The 25,801-nt window shown below is 42.5% G+C and overlaps 1 protein-coding gene across 6 annotated transcripts in view; it reads left to right on the forward strand.

Annotated features, from left to right (window-relative positions):
* SULF1 (sulfatase 1) overlaps positions 1–25,801 on the forward strand; it is a 170,406-nt gene that overhangs the window by 14,062 nt on the left and 130,543 nt on the right. For 3 of the 6 annotated variants that reach the window (XM_036437100.2, XM_036437103.2, XM_045581471.1), the window contains exon 3: positions 20,918–21,012. The exons of 2 other annotated variants lie outside the window; for them this stretch is intronic. The gene's annotated coding sequence lies outside the window, so the exon portion shown is untranslated. Of the gene's footprint in view, positions 1–12,628; positions 12,830–20,917; positions 21,013–25,801 lie in introns of those variants that run through there. One more of the 6 variants, XM_045581473.1, reaches the window with a different exon arrangement.

The raw sequence follows: 25,801 nt of genomic DNA on the forward strand, positions 1-25,801 counted from the left end.
CTTCTCAATGCTAAGGAAACCTCTCCCGTTAGAATAGCTCAGCTGTTTCTCAATAATGCCACCTCATTGAGAAGCACCTGAAATACTTCCTCAAGTACTGGAATTTTCCCAAGAGAAGTATAAGAGCAGTATTCTTCATTGCTTCATAAATTACATGAGTGTATATGTCATTACGTATCTATATAATTTATGCTTAAAACAGATTTATTTGGTCAAGGAAGTAAAATCAGTCATTATTGGATTATAAATGTGTTTCATAGCCGTTAACTTACATTTTTCATTTTGCACTGAAAAGAATAACAATTTAATAATTCAAAACCAAAGATGAACTTAGATGACTTATTTGGTTTTGACTCTCTGAAAAATTGTTTTTGTAAGATGCTCTATATTTCCCTCTTTGTTATTATTATAAGTATTTAAATGAAGCCATTATGATTGTCAGGGCCATGAAAGAAATATGTCACAGGAAAAACAGGATTTTCATTCATATGTTTAAAGTTATTGGTCATATTTCAGTCCTGGAGAATGTGATTATGAATCTGGTTAGAATTAGGATGAAATCAAGCTTAATAGTATTACCTCTCCTGATGAAAGAGAAAAATTCTGTTGAGAATGTGAAGATAGTGTAGCAGAATTACTGTCTGTTTGTCATACAGCTAAGCTACTACAGTGAGCGCTGAAAAAGGCTTCCATAAATAATCACATCCTTGATCCATAAGAACACTTGGTTCATACTATTTTCTGCACTGAATACTTTGTAGGACTTGCTTCTCTAGTTCCTATTTGTATCCTGGTAGATGTCTTTAATGAAAATAAAGCAGGACTCTCTCACTGCACCAAGAGGGGACCAGAAGGACAAAGCTGAGCTCTTACTAAACTCTTTATATTGAGTAGCAACTGCCCATCAGTTTCTATAACCTTTTCTCAAATATACTCAAAATACCATATAAAATGGCAAGTTGTTGCCGAAACCGGTTTGGCTCAGTGGATAGAGCATCCGTCTGTGGACTGAAAGGTCCCAGGTTTGATTCCGATCAAGGGCATGTACATTGGTGGCTGGCACATCCCCAGTAGGGGGTGTGCAGGAGGCAGCTGGTCGATATTTCTTTCTCATCGATGTTTCTAGCTCTCTATCCCTTTCCCTTCCTCTCTGTAAAAAATCAATAAAATATATTTAATAAATAAATAAATAAAATAGCAAGTTGTTAAAATTAAAAAAAAAAATGCATGTCCTGGTAGAGCCACATAACCTGAAAGGTATGACAGAGTCTAAGAGCATCCTTCTTGTCTTTCTCACTCATCACAGGGACTCCTGTATAGCTCTAATCTTGTCATGCACAAAATAATGGACTTTCTTAGTTTGCAGTGTACTACAGTAATTTGTAAATACTTGAAGTTTTGTGTAATTTGATTTTTTCTAATTTGTAAACTCCATATCCTTTAAGTTTATACAACAATCTGTACTTTCCAAAGTGCTTTCAAACGTTTTGACAACCTGGTGGAGCATGTCACACAACTAAGTCCCTTTTAAAGGATAAGAAACAGGGACATTCTTAGGTAATACACACTGAAAAATACTTATGGGTATAAGACCATAATGAATGGTATATGAGTGTTTTTTTTCTATTATTCTTGCAACTTCCCTGTAGAGGAAGGTTAACAAACCTCAGGGGTATTTTGTAATTATTTTCAAATACAAAAATTTTTTAAAAGATACGGAGACACAGGGAAATTCAATAATTTGCATATGCTAATAGAGCTGATTATGTGCAAAGTAAAGAACCAGAACCCAGGTCTTCTATTTCTCCACATTTCCTCCAAGCCTGTAATCCATTTCTGTACAAACTAAAAAGTAATTTCTAGTTAAAAGTGTTACACCTTTTGCCATTCAGTTATCCATAATCAATACCGTAGCCCAGAGGAAACTAATAATTACTATTTAAGTAAAATTTTTACTTATATATTATATTACCATTGTAAATCATTTTTATAACCCTACTAGAGGCCAGGTGCATGAAATCAGGCTATGAAGATTACTTGTATAACTATTGTTTTTAGCTACCAAATGGCAGAGGCATATTCTACAGACAGATACTCAAGTGTAAAATTCCAGCACCGGTATTTCCAATACATCCTCTTGACATTCCAATGCCTTTTCATACTCCCAATGGCCATATCTAAAACTTCTAGGGCTCACGCTGAATTAAGCAATAGAAAAAATTACATTCTCTTCAAGAACAAAACAACCCAGGCTTCCAGCCACCCCTTTTGTGGTTTCTTCCCTCTCCAAAGTTTCTGATAATATTCATTTGTCTACATTTTTCAGACCAGAATGCTTAGGTGAGCTGAGAGGACCACACTCACTGCCTCCTTCCTCAGTTCCTCATACGGCCCCATCCTGCCCCGTGCATGCCAGCCCAGTAGACACCTGATGTGCACCGCTTAACCTTACTGCAAAGTAAGGGAATTCCAGGGTAAAACCTGCATTCGTGGAAGTCAGTCGCACATCAGTCTCAGGTTACTCAGCTTGGCACCACTTTAAAGCATTAAAGCAATTCCTTTCAGGCACTGCCCCTTATCACCCTCACGCTGTCCATCACCCTTGCCTCGGGCCGGGCTCTTAGCCTCTGGTTCTTCTTACTAATGCACCTGCCAGCCTCCAACAGAGGTACTTGCAGATTCTGCAGAACGAGGCTTTTTCCTGTCTGCTCTCAGCACAGCCTCTAGCAGCAGCTCAGTCCAGGGCCCTGCCCCCACACCTCCTGCCTTCTCTTCATTATCTCTGCGCAGACTGTGCTCCTATCCATTGCCACAGCTACCCCTCTCTGGCTTCTTAGTTGTTGTTGTTTGTGTGTATGTGTTGGGGTGGGAGGAGGTGGTTTTCATTTGCAATTTATCTACCTGCTAACAAAATGACTGAAGGGGACAACCTGGATTTGGCACATATATGATTTCTTAGATGATACTTCCTCTGCTCATTTTTTCTGTCTCTCTAACCTAGTGTTTCCCAAACTTTTGACATATGTGTACCCCTTCTGTAATTTTCCTAACGCTCAGTACCCCTCGTACTCATGAGAACGTAGAATTAGGCGCAGCTAAGCACAGTGCAGTGCATATCCCCACCAAACTCCGGTGCAATGTGTATCCCCACCAAACTCTTCCTGTACCCCTGGGGGTATGCGTACCACACTTTGGGAAACATTGCAAGTCTAACCCATTGTTTCCTAGTGAAAGCTTTATTAGGATTTCTAACACCAACCCTAATTTACATGATATCCCAGGGCTGATATCCAGGTTATTTATATATATATATGTATGTGTGTGTGTGTGTGTGTGTGTGTGTGTGTGTGTGTATATATATATATATATATATATATATATATATATATATATATATATATAAAGGGCTAAGCGATTATCCAACCATGCAACCAGTAGCTATAATGCACAATGACCACCAGGAGGCAGACGCTCAATGCAGGAGGTGCCAGGCTATGGTGACTTGGCCGCTGTGGTTCTTGGGTGATGCGCCTGGAACCAGGGAGAAGGGAGCCCGATTCTAGGATACATCACCCAAGAACCATCCTCTCGCACTCTGGGACTCCTTGGGGGATGTCAGAGAGCCAGTTTGGCCCAATCCCCACAGCGACCCCACAGGTGCACAAATAGTTAATAATTACCAATCACTGTCTTCTTTAAAAGACTCCTATTCGTTTCCTGTTATGTCATTTAATATTTATATTTAAACACAGAAAGAAGCCTAGGCAACTGTTGTCAGGGTTACCCTTTGGCTAATGCTCAGTGAAAAAAGGAACACATTTTTTCCTCACTCGGGACAAACAGTCCTGGACCAGCGCTTAGGACATGAATGTCCCAAAGGACATTCCGAAAAGGAAGGAGAAGCCGAATGTCGCTGAGCACCCCCCACACATTGGACAGTGCTGTTCGTTTTCAGACTCTGCTATTCCCGTCCTAGGCATTCTTAGACCTGCTCTAGGGTTCTAAGATGCAAATCCCCCACTTCTAATACCAGTCAGAAGAGGAATTCGACGAAAAACAGCCACACACCAGTGGGGCTAGGATTGGAACCCAGCTCCCTTTGTCTCCAAAAGCCAATGCCGTGTCTCAGAGGAAAGTTCCATCTCAACAGTGAAACTCATTAATTACATGGAGGCCGTTTACATTTTCCTGTAATTCACACCTTTTTTTCCCCCCAGACTAATTAATTTCCAAGGCTGGTAAAGTGCTTTTCCTTACCGTTTACTAGGCTTTGGGGTAAAGAGCTGCATGCAGGTTGGCTGTGAAGCTCGTGAGCGGGAGAAGACGGAGACTCCAATAAAAACGTGTTAACGGGGGTACAACACGGTGCCTGTTAAGCCAGAACCACCGCTCCAGAACACAGGCCGGTCTATACAGTGCTCGTAAAGGGCTGGCCTACACCCTCGTCTCTTAGACGTGTCCCCTGGGCTCAGGCCCAATCTGGCCCCCAGAGGGTGAAACCACCCCCCATGGGAACACCATTGGTTGTCCAGAATCTAGGGCATCACTGCTTGTTGTTTCCCGGGAGGCATCATTACTGCTGCTCCTAGTAAGCAAGACAGGACGCACACTTGCTGACTGTGTTTTCCGTCGATTTACACGTCCTTGCCTCTTAAATCATTTCCAGAAACTCTTAGGAAATGGGAAAGGAATGTAGCGAGTAAATGTGTTATCTTTTCCTCCAACAGAATGTCAGCCCACTTCTTGAAAGATCTTTTCCACATTCTTCAGTTCAAACTGATTTCTTAACGAACTTGAATATCCACACCAGAATCAGGAAGCCAATTTATTTTGTTAATTTTCATCAGTCTAAAGAATTTTTCCCCGACAGATGACTTCCGTGCCGGGCGCCAAGTGCTTTTTAATCCCGGGCAGGTTATTGCTAAGGGATGGACAACTTCACATTTCTCATAAAGACGCCAGTCATTAAGAATATTAACACAAATTCCTTCCCCTTGAATGGAAACGAGCTGTCATTTTAGCACTGTTGCTGCGTCAGCTTTTCTATTGTCGAACACAACAGATGATGAGAAAATCAATTTACTCTGTAGAATTAGTCAAGTGAGGAATCCTTTGAAGTCCGGGTGCAGGGTTTTTGCTCGGATCCTATAATCACATAAAAGGAGCAATGTATATACGTTGGTAAAATGTTGTGAAATTTAATAAGAACTATTTGCTGCCATAGACCTTTCAAACAGAATCTATCTCTGAAAAAGAATCCCCCACTTCTAAAATAGACGTTTGATGAGCGGCAGATGTGGTTCCAATGAACCCTTGTTCAGTGGAACTAAGAATATACTTTTATCTGTAGGAGGCACAGTCCAGAAAAGAGGGGAAGTGACTATGGCATGACCTTGGAGTTGAGGTTGGTCGTGGAGTTTGAATATAGCTATTTACTCCATAAAGCTTCTCTCAGAAGGCAGAATGCAAATGAGCTTGTAATTAATAATTTCTAAGGGTCAGTGCATGCCATATGTGCTGCTTATGAAAAAATTTAGTGTTTCATAATCTAAGAGTGTGTAAAGAAAAGCAATTCAGTGGATAGCCACAACTCTTCGAGTGATGTATATCCTGGCAGTGATTTGCAAGTTCCACTACTTTGTTTCTCCACCCATTACTGGAAGATGAGATTGTTGTTCAGGAATGACAAGCACTTAATATTTGGAAATGGCTAAATAATGAAGTGCCTGGACTCCATAGAAATTCTGAGGAAAAAGATTAATTTCAAACCAGAATCTAGTACAAACATGACCTTCTTATTGTAAATCTCATGAGTAGGAAAAGAAATTATATCTATAGCTGTGTTCCTAGGACTGAGAATTTGAAAATATATCAGTATTAGGGTGTTTCAAAGGGGGTGGGGGGGGGGAAGGATCTGTGTATTATAATCTCTTGTCTGTGGAGATGAGAAAAATCCTTTCCGCCACCTTTAACTGAAAGAATGCAGTTAGTAAAGATGTAAGCGACAGGACTGGAAGAGTCAACTTTTCATTCCTTTGCCTTTAGGCATGGCTACAGTTAAGCCATCTCAGGAAAGAGAACAGCGCTTTGCTCCCAAAAATTTCCAGGTGAGGATGATAAAAATTAAAAAGAGCAGATGGGAAAGCCCAGGGGGGTCTTAAAATTAATAAAAGTTCCAGCTGATATACTTCCAGTTAAAATTCATTTTTGTTTACAAATAGCTTGACACTTAGCAAACTTCCGAAGGATGTGGTGTTTGGCACTCGTTCTCTGAAAATTCCATTGGGTATTAGTACTAACGTCTGGTCATTGTTTGGTCCACCTCCTGGCGATCTTGATGGTGAGAGAGGGGAGACCTACTCTAGGGTTCTAAAATGACCAAACACAGGACATCTGACACTGGACGCATGGGGTAAACAGCAGTTTCTTTTAAAAAATATATTTTATTAATTTCTTCTCAGAGAGGAACGGAGAAGAAGAGAGAGTTAGAAACATTGATGAGAGAGAAACATCAATCAGCTGCCTCCTGCACACCCCCTACTGGGGATGTGCCCGCAACCAAGGTACATGCCCTTGACCGGAATTGAACCTGGGACCATTGAATCCGCAGGCCGATGCTCTATCCACTGAGCCAAAACTGTTAGGGCCAAACAGCAGTTTCTTAGTCACCTATACTAAGGAGGGAGGACACTCCATACTATGGAAGGCCACACAGAGGATGAATTCAAGAACAGTGAACAAAAAGGAGCTATTTTGAGCATGCTTTGTAGTAAAAAGAAGGTGAGATGTCCCCATTTTCAGGGGAGCGTGCGATTGGCTTCTTTCAATGACTTTGGGTGTTCAGGGAAGATAAACCTGTTTGGTTGAAGACCAGCTGGAGTGCTGTAGAGGAACTAGCCAGGTGGGGAGCCTTTTCCACAGGGTGTTAGGTAAAAATAGGAGAAATCACAGGCCTTTAGAACCCTCCAAGATGTAAAGGCATCCTATGAAATCTTAGGTCTTACAAGCTTGTCATTCATACAAGCTACTGTATATAGGCTTATAAGTGTTCATGTTCCCTGCCTCTCCAGGACTTCTAAGAGTGATGTCTTTGCACTCCTGTTAAAAAGAGTGAAAGGAGTCGCGTTTGACTGGGCTGATAAATATGGGGGCTTACGTAGTTTTGTAGCAAAAACACTCACAGGCCAAGGGTATGTAATTAGCTAGCTGATTCATGCAGAATTTTTGCTACTTGATTTGACATGAATGAAAGCAGGGCAAGAGACTTAAATCATTCAGACAAATGGCATATTTAACTCTTTATTCAATTTTAATTTGTCACGGTTGTGAATGTTGACCAACTTCAGACTCACAGCCAAGGGCCATGAAATGGTCTGGCTTGCTTGGGTGAAGGTATTCCTGCCTCCCACTTTTTAAAAGGAATACTGTCAGGAAACACACCTGGGTCAGACTCTCTCTCATTTTCCCTGTGATTTAACAAGTGAGGAGAAATAACATGGAGAGGCCAGTAGGTTTAGGCAAACCGTGGACATCTGAAGTTAATGTCGGGACTGTTATAAAATCTCTCTGCACCCCAACTTCTGTACCTTTTTCATGAGAAAATTAAACTAGATTAAGGGTTCTTAAATAGTTTTTAGGAGAAAACCCTATTTCAAACAAAATTTAAAGTCATTCTATAAAACAGGTAGAAGGGAAACTTCCTTATTGGAAGCCAATACATCGAGCCCAAGCCCGAATGACCTGGCCTCCCCCTCCCATTTGCTCCAACCCTATATGCCCCCTCACTCCAAGATTCCTGAGACACTTTCTTGAAAAGCCCAGGTCTCCTTGGAACCAGTTTGAAAATCAGCAGGTGAGATACTCTCCAAGGTTCCTTCCAGCTTTCAGCAGAATGGAGAAAAATTGTAGACTGGAGTGAGACGTATTTGAGTTTAGACTCTAGTTCTGTTACTTCCTAAGCTCTATGTCCAGTTTCCCCATCTGTCAAGTGAAGATATAAACATCTCTATTGTAGGACAATTCCTAGGTTAAGAATGTACGTAAAGCATCTAGTTCTCACCAGTGCCCGCGACCCAGTGGGGACTCATAAATAGTAGCTGTGATAAAGGTTAGGAACCTGACTTGAGCAGAACAAAGTGTGGGAAGATCCTGTACTTGAACTACGACATTGCAATGAAACCCTCTGTCATTCCTGAAGCCCAAACCTCAACAACTTGAGACTAAAAACTCCTCCTAAGAACCTGAGCTGGTTTTTATTGTTCCAAATTAGTAGGGGGTGGGGAAATGCTCCTAATTCACTGAACATTCTGTATGCCTTGGAGAGCATGTGTAGTCACACCCCAAGTCTCTTAAATGACACGCTGGTCAATCCAACCACCACTGATGGAATGTAAAGCACATTGCTTCCACCAAATAATAATAGGGGAGACGTCAGTAAGAACCTTTTAATACTAAACCACAAGACACTCAGTTCCTAACAGCTCACATTTGCTATTTCTCTCCATGTCATAAAACAATTCAGCAGAGCAGCCGTTGTTCATTTGTCGAGCTGCTGCTGTGATAGTCTGCATTTTTTTCAGCAGTGGAGGAGTTCCCCCCAGAAAATGCAGTCCATCCCATAAGTCTGTGATTTCTGAAAGCCATACCTTTGGGAAATTTCCTGGCATTCTATTTAGCAAGCACCACTTTATAGTCCTCTAATGTGCAGTACAGTAAATGCCAACATTCCTGCTACCCTCACCACCTTACATCCTAAAGGGAACTGACTCAAAGTTTAGAATCCCTTCACCACCAAAGTTTATTTAGATTTTTAAATCTTTATTGTTGAGAGTATTATAGATATTCCCTGATCGCCCCCTTCCACCCAATACCCACCCCTGCCCAAGCCTTCACCATCCTATTGTCTGTGTCCATATATGCATATAAGTTCTTTGGTTAATCTCTTCCCACCCCCCTCTTTCCCTCTGAGATTCATCAGTCTGTTCCATGTTTCCATGCCTCTGGTTTTATTTTATTCATCAGTTTATTTTGTTCATTAGCTTTCTTATTTGTTTATTTTTAATTTTAGGTTTAATTGTTGATAGATATGTATTTATTGCCATTTTATTGTTCCTTTTTTTAAATTTCTTCTACTTCTCCTTCTTCTTCCCAGCTGCTTCCTCTTGCTGCTTTTAAGATTCTTTGTCTTTAACCGTTGGCATTTTAATTATGATGTGTTTTGATGTGGGCCTCTTTGAGTTCCTCTTGTTTGGGACTCTCTGTGCTTTCTAGACTTGTAAGTCTATTTCTTTTACCAGGTAGGGAAAGTTTTTTGTCATTATTTCTTCAAATAGGTTTTAAATAGCTTGCTCATTTCTTCTGGCACCCCCATAATGGGAATGTTGGTATACTTGAAGTTGTCCCAGAGGTTCCTTACACTATCATCATATTTTTTATTCCTTTTTCTTCTTGTTTCTCTGATTGGGTGTTTTTTGCTTCCTCATATTTCAAATCATTGATTTGATTCTTGGCTTCCTGTACTCTACTGTTGAATCCCTGTCAATTATTATTTATTTCAGGTAGTGTATGCTTAATTTCTGACTACTCCTTTTTCATGTCTTTGAAATTCTCACTAAGATCATTGAAAGTCTTATTAAGTCCCTTGAAGCTCTCATTAAGATCATTGAACAATTCTGTTTTGAACTCTGTATTGAGTAGTTTGCAGCTTCCATTTCATTTAGTACTTTTTCTGGAGATTTCTTCTGTTATTTCATTTGTGACATGTTTCTTTGTCTCTGCAGTTTGGCTGCTTCCCTGTGTTTGTTTCTATGTATTAGGTAGAGCTGCTATGTCTCCTTGAATTAGTAGAGTGGCCTTGTATAGTAGGTGTCCTGAAGGGCCCCTCAGCACCCCCAATCACCAGACCTGGGCACTTTAGATCAGTAGTCATCAACTTTTCAGACCTCACAGACCACCAGTGGTCCGTAGAATACCGGTTGGCAACTGCTGCTCTAGATATCCCTGTGTGGACTGTGTGCACAGGATTATTGTAGTTGAGCCTTGATTGCTGTTGGTGTCATTGAGAGGAATTGACCTCCAGGCCAATTGGCTGTAAGGAACAGCTGTACCTACAGTGGAAGAGCTGCTATTCAGGAGATAACCCTAGGGAGCAGGACTTGCTTCAGTGAGGCTTTGACGTATACTGAATGTGTCGCTTATGGATATGTAAAGTTGTAATCTGGTATGGTCTGAAGCTATACATAGAGTGCACTAGCTCTGGGGCCTCCCTGGAGGTGCACAGTCAGCCATTGCCTGGGGTCACCAGGCAGAAGCTACAGGGTGATTTGCAGACGACTGCTACTTGTTTGGGCTTAGAAGTGCCCAGGCAAGGCCAAGCTGTCTTGGGCTTCTATTGATAGGTATGGGCCACGCTGATGCCAGCTGTTGCTTGTTTGAGAGATTTTAGCAAAATCTGAAGCCTGAGAAAGGACAGGCTATTCATATAGAAAAGCCAGTGTATACAGCTTTGGTGGGGCTGTAAATTGGATGGGGCAGGATCTCAGGGAGTCATCAGGGTGGGGTGAACAATGTGAGCCAGGCTGATGGAAATTCTGATTTGGCTGCCAGTCAGTTCTCCAATATGGGGAGGTCTCAGCTCAGGAACTGTGTCCCCTCCAAGCATCACTGTCTGGAGGAAGACACCCCCGAGTTCTTGCTCCAATGTCAGACAATCCAGTTCCTCCCTGTGTGTCCCTGGGTCTGCCTGAACTGTTGCCTCTGTGCTAGAGCTCAGAGGGAGGGAGTGGGTAAGTTCTTGTTCTCACCATTTAAGAGGAACTACCTGGGTCTCAAGCAGTCTCTGTGTAACTCAGTCACAATCCCCACTGGTTTTTACAGACTGAAGTTATAGGGACTTCTTTCCCCAGCTCTGGAACCTTGGGCTGGGGACTGGTGTGGGGATGGGACCCCTTGCTCTTCATAGGAGGCCTCCATAGCCAAGATATCCCTCCTGATTGAAAAAACCCATACATGGGTATCGGACCAGCCTGTTCCATGCCTCCGTCTCTCCTACCAGTCCCCATATGCTTTCTTCTTTACTTCTCTAGATGTAGGACTTCCATTCAGTCATAGTTCAGGCAGTTCTGAATGATGGTTATTCTATACTTTAATTGTAATTCTGATGTGGTTATGGGAGGCAGTGAGTACCTGCATTTACCTCAGCTGCCATCTTGGTTCTTTATCACCAGGTATAGATGCTCCTTGACATGTTTTATAAAGCTTTATTATTATTTTTTTTTAATTCATGAGAAGTTGTAAACACACACAAACATGAAGGATATCACAAACCCCCCATAAGGCTATAGCACAGTGTCAACATCCATACGTCACTACCACGTGGCGGCTTTCACGTGAGTCCAAGGAGGTGGCATAGAGCCCCTTTCACTCCAAGAACGATGGCCCGGGTAACATCAGCTTGACTGTCAGTTAAACTTCAGCCTACACACATTAAGCACCGGCTTTAGGCAAACCCCTGGAGAATCACTCAGGCTCCCAAACCTCTGCAGCCAGACAACAGGTGAGCAATTACACCAGAAAAGCAGAGTCAGCAGGGGAAAAGAGAAGGCATTTGGGAAGGCTTTTGTGGGAAAGGTGGGATTTGAACCGAACTCTGAAGGAAGTGGGAGTGAAGGCATTCCTGGCAGAGGAAGGGTGGGAGGTCACTGCTGGGCCATTCTGGAGACTGCCTCCTATTTGAATGTGCCTGGGTAGGTGAGGCAGCAGGAAGTCAGTGTGGAGGCCAGTGGAAGCTTTGAATGCCAGGAGGAGGAGGTTCCTTGCTGTTGGGGAGCAGTGCCCAGAACAGGGCAAGATAATAATAATCTAGAGAAAACAGGAAGTCCACAGTTGGGGTGGGAAGGTAGCAGAGGTGACCCATGGTCTGGGAAAAAGAACCCTTCTCCTGGATTGTTGCTGCCACCAAGAAAAGGGCAGAGATGGCTGGAGGACTGAAATAGAGGGCTGGTCCTGGCACCAGGAACTCCCTACCAACCGTCATTAAGAAAACAGGAGACCGGGAATCCAGAGGAGCGGCAGAAGCACCTGGTCTGACTCTAAGAAACATCCGTGTTTACTAAGCACTTGGTGTCTGGAAAGCCTGCCTTTCCAAATACCACGTCTTCCTCATCTACTCCATCCTGCCACAGGCAGCTACTGTGTGGGGCGCAGGGGCGGGGGGTGGGGGCCCGGGCCGGACCGTGTGCCGGAAACCCAGCTCTTTTCCCTCCTCCCCTCCCCCAGCAGCCCTCCCGCCGGTCCCCCCTGCTGCTGCGGCCAGCTGCAGCTCCCTGTTTGTTTGCGGAGGTTTGCATACGCAGATTGAGTTGCCTTTTTTTTTTCCAGTCAGTTCAGCAGTGTGTCCCGAAATTCACCCCCCCAGTGCAACTTCTGCCTCTGCTCCTCCTCTTCTTGGAACTGCCCTTTGTTTGGCAGCCCTGGTTCTACGGGGGTGTGTGATGATGATAATCCTCCGGCTTATATAACTCCCTTCATCTCGCAAGCCCTTGGCAGACTGTCCCGCGTGAAGTTTGGGGCCAGTGTCAGGCCTGGTGGCTATAGCTGCAGATAGGAAACGCCAGCCTGAGGCTCAGGGGCCAGGGGGGCCAGGAGGGAAGGCAGCAAGGGTCAGAGGCCAGGCCTTCCTGGTTCCTGTTGCAGGGAGGTCAGGGGAGATAAGAACAATGACTCTGGCCTTCAGGAGGAAGGCGGTCCCTCTGCCACCTTCTCTCTGCTACTCAGCAGGCTGCCAGTGGCCAGAGCGTGTCCTCTGGAGAAGATTTTGAAGGCAGCCCTTGTAAGTATGATGCTCTGCTTTTTCTTTCTTTTTTTTTTTTTAAATAAATACATTCTATTGTTTTTTTTACAGAGAGGAAGGGAGAAGGAGAGTGATAGGAAGATAGAAACATCGATGAGAGAGAAACATCGATTCAGCTGCCTCCTGCACACTCTACTGGGGATGTGCCTGCAACCAAGATACATGCCCTTGACCGGAATTGAACCTGGGACCTTTCAGTCCATAGGCTGACGCTCTAGCCACTGAGCCAAACCAGTTAGGGCTGCTTTTTCTTTAAAACCGAAGGAAGCAGACTTTCCTTGCTGTCTGGTCCATTTCATGTTATTTATTCACTGCAGTCGTTTCCCTCATTCATATTCTTAGATGATGGAAAGTGTTTCGGGCCAACATTCTCCACCCAATTGGATCCCTCCTAAAAATCACAGGAGGAGTCTGAGGTTCCTGTGATAATTCAGTAAACCAAATAGCACCCAGGCGAGGGGCTGGAATTGGCCCCTCTCTCCGAGTCCTGGGGGGTGCCTGACTGTTGTACACACGTCTGACCTTAAAGAGAAGCCTTGATTGTTCACCTGGCTCAATAGGCAACGAGAAACTGCAACAACTTTGGTCACTTTCCCTGCTTTCACGCTCACAATTTGAGACAAACATACCATAACTGGTGGAAATTTCATTTCACACTATGAAATAGACGCCACTTCTTGTAGCTTGAATCTTGCACCGGCTTGTATAAACTCTATAAAAATGCTGTAACGCTAGCGGACCTGTAAATTGTTGCGTTTTTCACTGCCCTAGCCGAAGGGTCTGAAAACTAAAAAATCGTGGACTGGCAAAACCCATCATTTTTAGCTGTGTGTCTGCAAAGGATGCTGAATTAACAGTAATCTTCTCGGGGATGATGCGCATTGCTTTGAGAAACTGTCTTCCAACAAAAGGGGGATTTAAAAACTCTTGGATCATACTGAGCAAGGTAGTTTCTACACACTTAGGGAGTATAATTTGCTAATTGAACAAGCCAAGGAATAAAGTTCTGTTTTGGCGAGTTCTACAATTTGCCTTCATAAAACTACAGTTGTAACTTTGTGCACTATGAGATATAGAAAATTACTGTCTTTATTTCAGGAAAGGAATATAATTTGGTAATAATATAGAAACGCAAAACCCCTCACTTTTAGTAACACAAGTGCTATGATTAATGCACTGAGCTTTTTCTCTTTAAACAGATGTGCAAACTACATATAATGTATATATGTATGTGTGTGTGGGTGTGTGTGTATTTTTTTAAATTATTCTGAACTCTTCCATTTGCTGAATTTGTCTAATGCTTAGTATTTTACATGATAGCATAATATCCAAAATGGGCCAAGTAGGAAGATTTCCTGTCAAGTTTCAGAACCCAATAGAGTTATTTTTTTAATTATTTACCCAATAAACATGGGAAACCTAATAATATTATGTCTGTGTTTAAGAGTCTGTTTACATGACATTTCCACTTAGAATTCTCTGGGGGCTTCCAAGAAATCCTAAGGCATAATTAAAGTTGAAAGTGAGCCTGGATTCTAGTTGGTTTACCCCTAAATTTAAAAGTGATCTGTCAACACTAAATTCTATACTCTAGCTAATTTAATAACCAAGATCGGCCACATAATCTCAACGTTAGCCTTAAAGGCATACTTGGTCATAGTAGAAAGAACACAAACTCTGATGGGATCCAATCTGAGGCTTGTTTTTGCCATCAGCTGGTTATATGACCAGCAGTAAGATGTTTAAGATTTTCAGCCTCAAGTTTCACATCTGTTAAATAAGATGAAGACTATTGACCCCAACGACAGGATTGTTGAAAGGAATAAAAGAAAGTAATATGGCCAGGACCGGTTTGGCTCAATGGATAGTGCGTCGGCTTGGGGACTGAAGGGTCCCGGGTTCGATTCTGGTCAAGGGCATGTACCTTGGTTGCGGGCATATCCCCAGTAGGGGGTGTGCAAAAGACAGCTGATCGATGACTCTCATCGATGTTTCTAACTCTCTATCTCTCTCCCTTCCTCTCTGTATAAAATCAATAAAATATATTTTTTTAAAAAAAGAGAGAAAGTAATATGTATAAAAATCCAGCACAGTGTCTGAAAATAGTAGCACTTCAGTCAATTTTCAGGCTTTCCCATTAACTCTATTTTTTCATCTTTGGTTCAGTTCCTTCATTTATTGAGCATCTACAATGTACTACATGCTATGCCGAGCACTAGTAATTGGATAAGATTAATATCCCGCCCTGCAAGAGGAGACGGGAAATTTTCTGAACAGTGTATTACCTGCAGAAATAGAAGAGAATTTAAGATTAAGCGACAGAGATGAGGCCAGAGTGATGATCTCTCCTAGTGAAAGTCAAGGGAACTGTGACAAAGATGATGTTGATTGTGTGCCTTTTAAAGGATCAGCAGGGGTGTCAAAGGACATTCCAGAGGGGAAGAACTCAGGGAGCAGAAGGTGTGAGAAAGCCTGGGAACAGGACCTGGTTTCAGTTGGTGCTGCAGTATTGAACCTCAGGGGAGGCTGGAGATGTCATCAGGGACCCAATCCAGAGTGTTCTGGCTGCTTAATGCTAGGATGTTTGGACCAACCACTCTGGTAAAACTCCAGCTCATGCATGGGCCAGCTTATGATTCACAAAAAGGTTGTTTTATAGGTTCACATCTATATCAAAAGCTTAGGCTGAGCCCTAACTAGTTTGGCTCAGTGGATAGAGCTTTGGCCTGTGGGCTCAGGGGGTCCCAGGTTCTATTCCAGTCAGAGGCATCTACCTTGGTTGCAGGCACATACCCAGTAGGGAGTGTGCAGGAGGCAGCTGATAGATGTTTCTATCTCTCATCGATATTTCTAACTCTCTATCCCTCTCCCTTCCTCTCTAAAAAATCAATAATATATATATAATTTTTTTTTTTTTAAAGCTTAGGCTGAAATGTAAGTCAGCTATGTCACTAAGACATTGTTTGGTTCAATAGACTATGTTGTTATTTGATGGTTTGCTTATCGCAAACCCATCCCAGTGATGGAAGCATTATAACACAAGCTCCTAAACTCACCCGGAGTGGGCACTTTCAGGATCACCTATCAGTGGGAAGACAAGAGAGGACTTTGCATTGGGCTGAGCAGGTGCAGAGCAGACATTATCAATGTTTTAGGTGAAGATTTTATATAGATCATGTACCATCCAATATGAAGTGTGGGTTTGGCAAATGCGTGAAGGTGACAACACTATAAGGTAGGAGACCGGTTGAGGATTGTAGGGTACAAGTGAAAAGTGCTGAGATCCTCAGCAGGGTAGGTCAACAATAAGCCACAGATCCAGAGATATTTAGAAGGCAGAACATTCTCGACTTGGGAATGAAGGCAAAGGAAACATCTGCGATTTCATTTGGGCTTGGGCAATGGGGCAGCTATAACAGAATACCATAAAACAAGAGAAATCACAAGTTTATAGAAGAAAATTGAGTTAGTTGAGTTATTGTTGGGTTGAGGTGTCACTAAGAGATTGAAACACTGAGTAAAAATCAAAAACAGGGTTTTTAAAAGTATAAAATGGAATATGTCTTGGAAATTTTAAAGAGAAAAGCCGGTTTCTCCCCATTATGCTCAGTGTCCCCAATAAATGTCAATATGCAGGCTCACTGGCCCCTGAACTTTCATCTTGTGTCCCTGCTGTTAACTAGATGATTTTCCCATTAACTTTTCAACAGGAAGGCCATGTCTGGGGCAGTCTTGACAATAACTATGTCTATTCTCAAAAAAAGTAATTGTTACTTCCACTGAGCCTTCAGAAATGAACAGAGAGTAGGGAAAAAATCTGTGTACCATGAGAATATTTATTCATAAAGAGCACATATTCGTAGAGAATGAATATTCATCAAGAAACAGCCCTTTCCTTAGCCGGCCTTTCTCAGCCTTTATCGCTTCCCTTGAATTGGGGGACCCAGTCAGAGCCTGCAGTAAAGGAAGTAATTTTTAAGGCAATGCATTGCTTAGCTTACAACCATTTTCTCTTTCTTCAGTGTGAGTAGGAAGTTTTTCCCATGTGCTTGAATGGTGCAAAATAGGAAGTGAAGGGTGGGTAACATTTGCGACTTTCTAAAAGATGACAAATAGAACTTTAACATTTAGAATTAAATGTCAAAACAATAAAAAACAATCTCGTTAGCAGACAGGAAGCTGTGACTTTTTTTAAGTCTCTGAGGTCTGATTACTTGATAACCTTAGTTTTCTGATAACCTTACACCCATCTCCGCTCAGCACTTAATCATCTATGGCAAAGCTTCTATCAGATTTCCTGGATTCCAGAGTTCTTACCCCACCTAAACACTTCAAAGCAAATACCATTTATTACAAAGGGGACTTAGTCCCAGACTTCATGGCTAATCTCGAAAAGTCATATAATATTCCTTTCTGATGGGTAAACTGTACCAACACATTTACAAATAAATTTAACAGCCTACGTCTACCTGGAAATATAGAAAGTTTCACCCCTCATCAGAAAGATAGTATTTGGAGAGGAGAAAAAAAGGGGGGGGGGGTAATATTTGGATAAAATCTGAATTCTATCTGGTTTCAGATGGCTTGCTTCAAAATTTCCCAAACTCCAGAAGTTATCTTTGGCTCTGAAAAAGGTTTCTATTGTTGGTTAAAATGCTTCCTCCGTGAAACAACAAAAAATGAAGAGTCCCAAAAAGGAACTTTTACTAGCTCTGTTATACAAAATAATCACCAAATATATACTTTAGAATAAGATGAGCTTGCATCATGGGCAAGCTTACTGTTTAAAGAAGGAGCAAGAGAGACTTGGGAAATTCCCACCAGCACGGCTGAGAGTAGGAAGAATGTACTGAGCTTCCATATATGGCTCTGGCCATTCCACACTTACAAGTCTCAGCTTCTTAAGCAAGTGCTGCAACTTCACAAGCCTTTTGGGTTTGCTGACATAATGTTTCCTTCCAGGCTGGGTGCTGCCTGGACCACTGTGCTCCCTACACAGTGAAGAGTGGAGAGGGTGACGCCGTGCTGGCCCCAGACACCTGAGTTCAGAATCGTTTTTTTGCATTTTGCTTTATTTCTGAGCTCTGTGGAAAGCTGGAAGCTCTCCAACTCTCTCCTGGGTTTGGCTTCCTGTCCACATGTTTTCTGGTCTCATGTCATTGTGCATGAAGTAATAGTCCCACATGCGTGCGTCGTCACAGTGGCAAGATCCATGTGGTTCTGTGCAGGTTTTCTAACGAGGACATTTTGGACCCTCCACCAACTCCTTAGGGAGGGCAGTTTGGAGCCAGATATTTATTACTTAACAAGGACAAGGGAGCAAGGGCAGAGCGCACTTCTGCAGCAAGACTGACGCCATTTATAGGAGACAATTAAAAGACGAACTGCCTAGGAAAAATAAGCTTTTACTTTACACATCCGTGAAAATGTATATGTGCGTACAGCATAGAAAAATGCCTCCAGTTCACGGTTTAAAAATATCAGTTACTGGTTCAGCATTTCCCTCTGAATGGTGCTAGTGTTTTACACTGAGGACTGTTATTTTAGTGACTTTTTTTGCAGCGAAATCTGATGAGTTTACGAAGTTTGAGAGCCAGGAAATGCAGCTCAGTTTCTGAACAACCGAGAAAGCCAAGGGAGCTTAGTTTAGCCATCCACTTGCTTTATGGCGTGGGTTCACAAGTGCTAAGTGCAATAACACTAATACAGAGAGAAGCCAAACCAAACTTTTAAAGTGCAGCTCTTAAACCATCAAGCTTAACTCCCCACCCTATTATCAGCAGGTGAAATTCTGGTGCACACCCACACTTGGTTATGGATGGTGATGTCAAATCAGTGGGCACACTTGCCAAAGTTTTATAGAATTTTAGAACAGGGAAGGATTTGGAGGTTTCTAGTTTTATATTTTATTTTTCCAACAGAGAAACAGACTGGTGAGCTAGTGCTCTCTCTTTCTCTCTCTCTCTCTCTCTCAACACACACACACACACACGCACACACACACACACACATACACTTCTGAGTCATGCGCTGAGTCACTGCTTACAGAAAATATAGGTCTGGCTTAAGATAAAAAAAGGGCAAGTGACCCAGAGGTAGGCCAGTGGTCCCCTGATCCATTTGTGTGGCCCAGCTTCAGAGCTGGGGCCTACAAGTTATCCTTGTTTCAAGAACCGTTCAGGGTCCCAGATTACTTTTTTTTTTACCAAAACTGGAGTAAACTCCAAAACAAACCAAGGATCACAGTGTGACTAGGTCCTGACTTCCCAGCGATGCTCAGTCAGTTCATGAAAGTTACCAGGACCACGTTATAATGAGCGTATGACATGAAGACAAAGCCTGGGGTACAACCCTCGCACTGAGGACCCCTAAGACCTGCCCAGAGAGACAGGTGTTCCCTCGCCGTGGAGGCAGTGGAGACTCCATAGGTAAGTGCTACCTTGTGTGGCACAGATTTCAACTTCTTTCTACTGGCCTCGGGTGCTTACAGTGTCACTTCCAAAGGTGCATTCAGTTCGGGAGAGCAGGAGGTGCCACGCATAACTGTAAATACCAACATTCCTATGTGGCCCTGGAACATACTTAAAAAGTGGACATCTGTGTGATGCTTATAATAAATTGTAATGTTATCAGAGACATGGAAAAAGAGAATATAAACAGACTAGAACTCATCCACTCCCAAGAGAGAAGGAGCTCAGGAGAGTGATCAAAGGGCCGACTGGGTTGGGCATGCCCGATGACAGAGGATGGCGTAAGGGGTGGAGGAGTCAAGCTTCTGCTGGGAATGGAAAGAGATGTGATAAGGGTGATGTGGGAGAGAAAGTCCTGCAGCAACAAGCCAGGGCCAGGGAGGCCCTGCTGCAGCAATCTGCTGTAAGAAGCTTCTGGAATAGAGGGAAGGACCTGGAACCGCCCACATGTATCCTGAATCCCAGAACAAGAGGAGATTCCTGGTCTATGTACTGAGGGAAACGATCTCCACCCATTACCTCATTACCTCTGAGATTCCCCTTGCTGTAAACCAACAGTGAAGAGGTAAATGAATAAATAAATTAAATGCTCTGAATGAAATGCTTTAATATGTACATGGGCAAGAGAAATATTTTTTAAATCTAAAGGAAATTTTGAGTTGTTAGTATTTGTCATTTTTCTTTTCTTGAATAAGATATATCTCTTCTATTTCCTCTTCTATCTCATATATCATATCCACATTTAGATACGATGTGTACATGCTAAAATGGGCTATTTGTGGCAGCAAGATTGCTTCATCAAATCCTTAATGCATTAAAATAGGTGTTTCCTTTTATTCAAACTAAGTTGGCTTTTGTCACATTTTTTCAACTGCCATAAATGCAGCATAGAAATAAATTTAACCACCTGCAAATGTTTACATTGCTGTTCATCATATAATAGCTCGCATCCACTTTAGAAGATTTTATTATTCAACACATTTTTCTTTAAAATAGATCTCATCATCTAAAATAAGACCTCTCTCAACTTTTAAACCTGGAACACTTTGTAAACTTTTAAAAAGAAACTCTTTTTTAATTGTTTTTATGAAATCCAGTCAAAGAATAATAAGAAATTAATCTAGCCAAAACCAGTTTGGCTCAGTGGATAGAGCGTCAGTCTGCGGACTGAAAGGTCCCAGGTTTGATTTCAGTCAAGGGCATGTACATTGGTTGCGGGCACATCCCCGATAGGGGGTGTGCAGGAGGCGGCTGGTCGATGTTCCTCTCTCATCGGCGTTTCTAGCTCTCTATTCTTTTCCCTTCCTCTCTGTGTAAAATCAATAAAAGTATATTTTTTAAAAAAAAGAAAGAAATTAATCTAATGGCTAGTCTTCCCCTCAAAGAAAGAATCCAATGGAAACTTCTACAAAAGGACTAAATTACCCACAATTCTTCAAGGTTTCTGGCAAGTGATTGTAAGAGGAATCAGGTTGGATGAAGTTTAGAGAATATTATTCCTACTGATGTCCGCCCTTGAAGTTGTGAAAGGGCAACATCTGAAAGATAAATCATTGATAAAATGCACTGAAAGCACTTTTGCGTTTCTCCATTGTAGGTGCAAACGGCCACCAACCATCATCTGAAGAAGGTGGATTTGGCAAATGATATGCAGGCTTTCCAAGACTGAGTAATTACAGAAAACTTTCAAAGGTACTCGAATCAAATATTTATCTCTTGAGTAATTGACCCAAGGCGCTGATTAAACCTGAGCACTCCATGTCCTTTGACAAGGGGAACGGTTCATGGGTGGGCAGTTTCTAAGACACTGAAGAGTCCAGCACCTTCCTGTGGTGTCTTCCTTCTTGGGTGAGAGCTAAAAAGGGCCTTCCATGTGGCAGAGCGATGTTGTGAATTTAGTCTTCAGGAATAGCAAAAGAACCATCTGAAAAATGGTATCTAAAGAATCACATAACTGTATTAACATGTCATGAGCTGTTCAGGAAGCTTAGGGGAATTTGAGGGACCGTGAATGGCAGACCAGCTACTCCCAATCATTGGCATTCTCAGGTGTGAGAACTGTATAGTGGTCGCCTGTCTTGTTCTCAGGTTGCCTTCACAGTTTCTGGCCTTGGCCATGTCGATATTAGTGCCAAGACTGTTGGGGGGCCAGAGAGAGTTATAGAGACCCACCTCGGCAACACAAACCTGCTTGCAGAAACGTTCTGAGGGATGTTGATTCACATGACTTTACACCCCCAAAAGTCTTATCTCAAATATTAACATTGAAAGTAGTTCCCTTCCACCTCTACCAAAACTAACCCAACGGAAGCTGTTGAGTTTCTCTTGATTTCCAACTGCGCCTCTTCAAAACCTTTGCCCTTTGCTTGATTTTATTCAAACCTTGTATGGCTCAGGTTGGCTTGAAAAAGTCCCCTAGTCACTGAAAAGTTCATGAACCTCACACAACACAACAAACAAAACCTCTAACAAGACTGGCCTGAATTTCAGGTTTGTCTTTCAAGAATTTAGCCAACTTCTCTTTCTAATACTTTCAGAATTAAACATTGTGTCTTCAGACTACAAATGGCAAGTGATGACAGGAAATAGCTGAAAGTGTATGGGAGATTGTGGTTAGTTCCTTGATCTAAAATCATGATCATTTACAGTTTTTCCATAACTCGCTGAGCTTTGTCCGCAGGTGGTTTGAGGGATCACCAGTAATGTATTTGATGCTGGTTATCCACAAAAAAAACAGTAAGAGGAGATAAGTTGAAGTGTAGGTCTCCTTACTTCAAAATTTGAAACAGGAGAGGAAACAATTCCAAAACAGAAACTAACATAAGATACTTACTTAGGAATAAGGTCAATGAACAGAACTGTGATTTCTTAAGAGTTCTTCATCTTCAAGAGTCAGTTTTCCAAACCTTTTCTTTGTGAACCTCTAGCCCAACACATCACTTTTTCTGAAGGAAAGAAAGAAGATGCCCTTCAAAATCGTGCCATTCAAAATGAACTACACAAGAGTCTGCAACACCCTTCATAGTGGAGCTCCCTGTGTCTTCTCAAGAGGGCACTGAAGCCCTGATTTCTCAGTGCCGTCTGCCTCTGTTTCTTCTGTGTGTGGAGAGGCCACTTTGCTGGGATGCCATGCTGTTTATTACCTGGCCAGTCATCTTTCATTTCACACTTCCCTCCCTTCAGTGGGTCATTTCACCACTTCAAGCGTTATGTGCTTTTCCTTCCTCAGCATGTCCTTATTTTGAGGAAATAGAAATGTGTTATTCTAATACCAGGTCAAGTTAGAATCCCTTGTTCTAATTTAACACACCTGACACTTCCTTTTTTCTTAAAAATCTGTGCGTTTCCTATGCATACAGACTCCAGTCTGCGTTTTCTGGCTTTGGACTAAAAATTCAAAGTCCGACCAGCTGCCAGCATCAGAGGTCTCTACCCCTCCTCACCTCTCCTTTGAGAAGAATTGGATAGATAGCCGAGTCCCTCCCCACCATTGCATCTGTATTCACAGACCTACAGTCCTTCCAGTTGGTCATTTCTGTAGAAAGAAATCAGCCTTTCTCTGTGCATACCAACAGGCAGGCATGTCAAATAACAACCACTTTAATGGGCCTTCGGGTTTCAGAATGCTGCTGCCTGCGCATTTTTGACTGCCTGTCTGCTCGTGTCATCTGGGTATGAAGTTCTTTCATTTAATATTTTTCCAGCTTTCAAAACTGCTTACCTGCAGTTCATTGCACTTGGCCTCATCTCCAAAATACATAACGCAAAAAACAGAACCAGGAGATGTTACAGGCAAATCTCAGAGGCTGCCCAAGGGCCTCCTGACTGTTCGACTTCCAGGAGATACTGTCTTGTCCCAAGCAGAAACAGGTTGTGTTCATAGAGAATGGGGCACCAAAGGGACAATTACATTACACAGCTTGGGGGAGATTTTGAGGGTTCTTGTAAACAATGTTCACACCTGTGGAGCAGTCTGCTATTTTTGTGGAGCCGAGCTGTTGGCTTGAGATACACCTGCCAAAATCTGAATGGCCGCTATTGTACCTTCTGGACTCAAACATGGCCCTGTCAGACAAGGTTGTTTATAAGGAAAGTAAGGTGTTTCCTAGCCCTGTTGATGCCCATTTGGGGTGGAAATTTTTGTCCTAAGCCTGCCTTAGCTGTGCCTACTTGGTACATTTTCTTTCTTTCTTTTTTATGTTACTTTAATTATTTAAGTTATACTCAATACATTCATTTCAATTTAAGTGATTTTTAAAAAAATAGTTCACACACTATAATATAAACTAAATGTCATCAAGGAATTGATTTCCGGTGTGGACCCTAAAATCCACTGAAATTATCTTCTTCTTAGTATCCAGTGAGCATTCAAATCTTGGTCCAGAATATTAGGAGCTGAAGTGGGATGCACTCAGAAGCAGTCTCTAAACTTTGTAATCACTTCTCATTAACATTTCTCATTAAAGAGGGCAATTTATTGCACAGCATCCTAATGTTAGTTAAGATAATGTATTTGCTGAAAAAGACAATATAGTATCCACCTAATACGTAACTTTTTAGTAAGAGTTCAGAAAACCACACATACAACCCATGCCCATAATTTCTTCCTCTATGATTATATGTTATGTGGAATCATAGAAAATTGCTGCTATCAGACTATTTTTGACCCATAAAAGCAGTAGTTTCATATGGTACCACCAAATGAAAACAATTTTCTTCTGATTGTTTTCATTTACCTTTATATCCAACCTGTGTCGTTTCTGCATTGTCTGCGTAATTCATGGGTGAAATTCGTGTGTCATGTTCACAATGGTTATGGACCATAATAGGCGCTTTGGCTCTTTTCCTGTAAAAGATAACAGAAAACTCCGCCTTCTGACCCTTCCTTCACACATCCATTCTCCCTGATTGCCTCTCAATGCCAGTTTTTAAACTCGCGAAGACCAGTGTCTTCTCCTGTACCATCCTTTCATCCCTCTGCACCTAAATACTTTCACATGTGAGTCTGCATACAGATCTAAGTCACAAAGCAAGCATTGGCGTGCACACGCCTCCAACTCTGCGCTCAGGTACAGACACAGAAAAATGGGTCTGTTTAGACAATACAGCCACCAAGCCAGCCAGTTTGCGCTTAGAGAAAAACACCACACTCCAATGGGATGAGATGCATTGTCCGCACCAGGCTGCACATTAGCGGGATCCTGTCCAGTCTCCTCTGACCGAGGCCTGCCGTGGCAGATGTGTGCTCGGGCTGCCTCTAGAATAGCGTTTTGTCTAACAGGGCGAGGGAGCAAACACCAGGGATGAGGACCGACCAGAGGAAAACCCTTTGCTCTTGCCGTCAGGACACATTCGGGCAGGAAGTGAGGAAGAAAATAGCCATTCCCCTGGGGAGGAGGGCTGGGGAGTGGGAGGGAGGGAGCCAGCAGTTTAATTCTGCCGAGAGGGGGAGTTGCAGGGGCCGGGATAGTCACAAGTGGAGATCAGGAAAAAAAAGAATGGGATGATGTCATTCTTTATCCTGGGACAGTCACTGAGATGAAATCAGGTCACACACAATGGTCTTATTCTATGCCCTGAACCGTAGGTGTTACAAGAGATGGCTTCGTGGTAATGCCTTTTAGGAAGGGTTGAAGGACCCAGCTCACGTGAAAAGGGCCCCAAGGCACCTTGAGGAGCCCTGAGGAGGACAGCATCATTCCATCCAGTGCTGAGCGGGTCCACGCTAGGTCCACATTTGTTTAAAGTCACCAAGCCACAGTTTAGGATTTAAAAAAAAAAAAAAAAAGGTGTCTGGATTCCTATAACACAATGAATTTCAGGAAGCGGAGCTCAACTGCACAGCATGGTATCAGGTCAGATATTTTAAATTGGTGCCCTTTTTTTTTTTCAGGATCATTGTGAATGACAATCTGAAGTTAAGGCAGACTATATTTCTCAATACAAAGTTGGCACTTCCGGGGGGGGGGGGGGGGGATACTGCCTTGTACCATGTGAGGGCACTTTTAGGGCTGATTAAGTCTGCTGACAGAGGAAGCATCTGATCTGTGTTGATCAGAGTTCTTAGAGCCACTGGAGGAAGATATAGTCAATTTTAGGTTCCTTCCCTCCACGGTGTCCTAGCTTAACCTCATTCATCTACTTAGGTTTCACACGAGGGCATCATCATTACAAATGGCGATCTTCCAAGAAGTTATCCCTGGACTAGTTAGTTCACAGGGTCAGTTCCTGTTATTAAGATTCTGCTGTTTTTTGCATTCATAGTGCTCAAAACAAGTAAGTCATTGATGGAGGCTTTCCTAAAGGGTATTTTTGCTGTGTGAGCCTTTGTGATGGCAGAACTGGAACTATGTGGGCTTTTGACATTGGCATCTGCAGTTCAGAGAATGTGCAAAACTTAATGTGCAATTTTGGGGAACCACTGGTTTTCAGGTGCATTCAGGGACCTGGGCTGGCCCTTCCCTCTCTTGTAGACGATACA

The sequence above is a fragment of the Pipistrellus kuhlii genome, unplaced genomic scaffold (genome assembly GCF_014108245.1).
Source record: "Pipistrellus kuhlii isolate mPipKuh1 unplaced genomic scaffold, mPipKuh1.p scaffold_m20_p_14, whole genome shotgun sequence".
NCBI lineage: Eukaryota > Metazoa > Chordata > Mammalia > Chiroptera > Vespertilionidae > Pipistrellus > Pipistrellus kuhlii.